This window comes from Canis lupus, chromosome 7 (assembly GCF_003254725.2).
Source record: "Canis lupus dingo isolate Sandy chromosome 7, ASM325472v2, whole genome shotgun sequence".
Lineage (NCBI taxonomy): Eukaryota > Metazoa > Chordata > Mammalia > Carnivora > Canidae > Canis > Canis lupus.
Genome location: NC_064249.1, coordinates 51,861,447 through 51,864,912, shown reverse-complemented (window position 1 = coordinate 51,864,912; position 3,466 = coordinate 51,861,447).

The following is a 3,466-nucleotide window of genomic DNA, read 5'->3' as shown; positions in this document are numbered from 1 at the left end:
AATATTCCATTGTATACATAAACCACAGCTTCTTTATCCATTCATCTTTTGATGGACACCGAGGCTCCTTCCACAGTTTGGCTATCGTGGCCATTGCTGCTATAAACATCAGGGTGCAGGTGTCCCGGCGTTTCATTGCATCTGTATCTTTGGGGTAAATCCCCAACAGTGCAATTGCTGGGTCGTAGGGCAGGTCTATTTTAAACTCTTTGAGGAACCTCCACACAGTTTTCCAGAGTGGCTGCACCAGTGCACATTCCCACCAACAGTGTAAGAGGGTTCCCTTTTCTCCGCATCCTCTCCAACATTTGTTGTTTCCTGCCTTGTTAATTTTCCCCATTCTCACTGGTGTGAGGTGGTATCTCATTGTGGTTTTGATTTGTATTTCCCTGATGGCAAGTGATGCAGAGCATTTTCTCATGTGCATGTTGGCCATGTCTATGTCTTCCTCTGTGAGATTTCTCTTCATGTCTTTTGCCCATTTCATGATTGGATTGTTTGTTTCTTTGGTGTTGAGTTTAAGAAGTTCTGTATAGATCTTGGAAACTAGCCCTTTATCTGATACGTCATTTGCAAATATCTTCTCCCATTCTGTAGGTTGTCTTTTAGTTTTGTTGACTGTATCCTTTGCTGTGCAAAAGCTTCTTATCTTGATGAAGCCCCAATAGTTCATTTTTGCTTTTGTTTCTTTTGTCTTCGTGGATGTATCTTGCAAGAAGTTACTGTGGCCGAGTTCAAAAAGGGTGTTGCCTGTGTTCTCCTCTAGGATTTTGATGGACTCTTGTCTCACATTTAGAACTTTCATCCATTTTGAGTTTATCTTTGTGTATGGTGAAAGAGAGTGGTCTAGTTTCATTCTTCTGCATGTGGATGTCCAATTTTCCCAGCACCATTTATTGAAGAGACTGTCTTTCTTCCAGTGGATAGTCTTTCCTCCTTTATCGAATATTAGTTGACCATAAAGTTCAGGGTCCACTCCTGGATTCTCTATTCTGTTCCACTGATCTACGTGTCTGTTTTTGTGCCAATACCACACTGTCTTGATGACCACAGCTTTGTAGTACAACCTGAAATCTGGCATTGTGATGCCCCCAGATATGGTTTTCTTTTTTAAAATTCCCCTGGCTATTCGGGGTCTTTTCTGATTCCACACAAATCTTAAAATAATTTGTTCTAACTCTCTGAAGAAAGTCCATGGTATTTTGATAGGGATTGCATTAAACGTGTAAATTGCCCTGGGTAACATTGACATTTTCACAATATTAATTCTGCCAATCCATGAGCATGGAATATTTTTCTATCTCTTTGTGTCTTCCTCAATTTCTTTCAGAAGTGTTCTATAGTTTTGAGGGTATAGATCCTTTACCTCTTTGGTGAGGTTTATTCCTAGGTATCTTATGCTTTTGGGTGCAATTGTAAATGGGATTGACTCCTTAATTTCTCTTTCTTCAGTCTCATTGTTAGTGTATAGAAATGCCACTGACTTCTGGGCATTGATTTTGTATCCTGCCACGCTACTGAATTGCTGTATGAGTTCTAGCAATCTTGGGGTGGAGGCTTTTGGGTTTTCTATGTAGAGTATCATGTCATCGGCGAAGAGGGAGAGTTTGATTTTTTTGTTGTCTGATTGCTGAGGCTAGGACCTCTAGTACTATGTTGAATAGCAGTGGTGAGAGTGGACATCCCTGTCTTGTTCCTGATCTTAGGGGAAAGGCTCCCAGTGCTTCCCTATTGAGAATGATATTTGCTGTGGGCTTTTCGTAGATGGTTTTTAAGATGTTGAGGAATGTTCCCCTATCCCTACACTCTGAAGAGTTTTGATCAGGAATGGATGCTGAATTTTGTCAAATGCTTTCTCTGCATCTGATGAGAGGATCATATGGTTCTTGGTTTTTCTCTTGCTGATATGATGAATCACATTGATTGTTTTATGAATGTTGAACCAGCCTTGTGTCCCGGGAATAAATCCTACTTGGTCATGGTGAATGATTTTCTTAATGTACTGTTGGATCCTATTGGCTAGTATCTTGTTGAGAATTTTTGCATCCATGTTCATCAGGGATATTGGTCTGTAATTCTCCTTTTTGGTGGGGTCTTTGTCTGGTTTTGGAATTAAGGTGACGTTGGCCTCATAGAACGAATTTGGAAGTACTCCATCTCTTTCTATCTTTCCAAACAGCTTTAGGAGAATAGGTATGGTTTCTTCTTTAAACGTTTGATAGAATTCCCCTGGGAAGCAATCTGGCCCTGGACTTTTGTGTCTTGGGAGGTTTTTGATGACTGCTTCGATTTCCTCCCTGGTTATTGGCCTGTTCAGGGTTTCTATTTCTTCCTGTTCCAGTTTTGGTAGTTTGTGGCTTTCCAGAAATACGTCCATTTCTTCTAAATTGCCTAATTTATTGGCATATAGCTGTTCATAATATGTTTTTAAAATCGTTTGTATTTCCTTGGTGTTGGTCGTGATCTCTCCTTTCTCATTCATGATTTTATTAATTTGAGTCTTCTCTCTCTTCTTTTTTTTTTATCTCTTCTTTTTAATAAGGCTGGCTAATGGTTTATCTATCTTATTAATTCTTTCAAAGAACCAACTCCTGGTTTTGTTGATCTGTTCCACAGTTCTTCTGGTCTCGATTTCATTGAGTTCTGCTCGAATCTTTATTAACTCTCTTCTGCTGGGTGTAGGATATATCTGCTGTTTTTTCTCTTGCTCCTTTAGGTATAAGGTTAGCTTTTGTATTTGAGTTCTTTCCAGTTTTTGAATGGATGCTTGTATTGCGATGTATTTCCCCCTTAGGACTGCTTTTGCTGCATCCCAAAGATTTTGAACGGTTGTATCTTCATTCTCCATGAATCTTTAGTTTCCATGAATCTTTTTAATTCTTCCTTAATTTCCTGGTTGACCCTTTCATCTTTTAGCAGGATGGTCCTTAACCTCCACGTGTTTGAGGTCCTTCCAAACTTCTTGTTGTGATTTAGTTCTAGTTTCAAGGCATTATGGTCTGAGAATATGCAGGGGATGATCCCAATCTTTTGGTATTGGTTCAAACCCGATTTGTGACCCAGTATGTGGTCTATTCTGGAGAAAGTTCCATGTGCACTTGAGAAGAATTGTATTCAGTTGAGTTTGGATATAAAGTTCTGTAGATATCTGTGAAATCCATCTGGTCCAGTGTATCATTTAAAGCTCTCGTTTCTTTGGAGATGTTGTGTTTAGAAGACCTATCAAGTGTAGAAAGCGGCAAGTATAAGTGTATTATTATCTAAGTATGTCTTAACTTTGGTTATTAATTGATTGATATATTTGGCAGCTCCCACATTCGGGGCATGTATATTGAGGATTGTTAAGTCCTCTTGTTGGATAGATCCTTTAAGTATGAGATAATATCCCTCTTCATCTCTCACTACAGTCTTCGGGGTAAATTTTAGTTTATCTGATATAAGGATGGCTACCCCTGCTTTCTTTTGA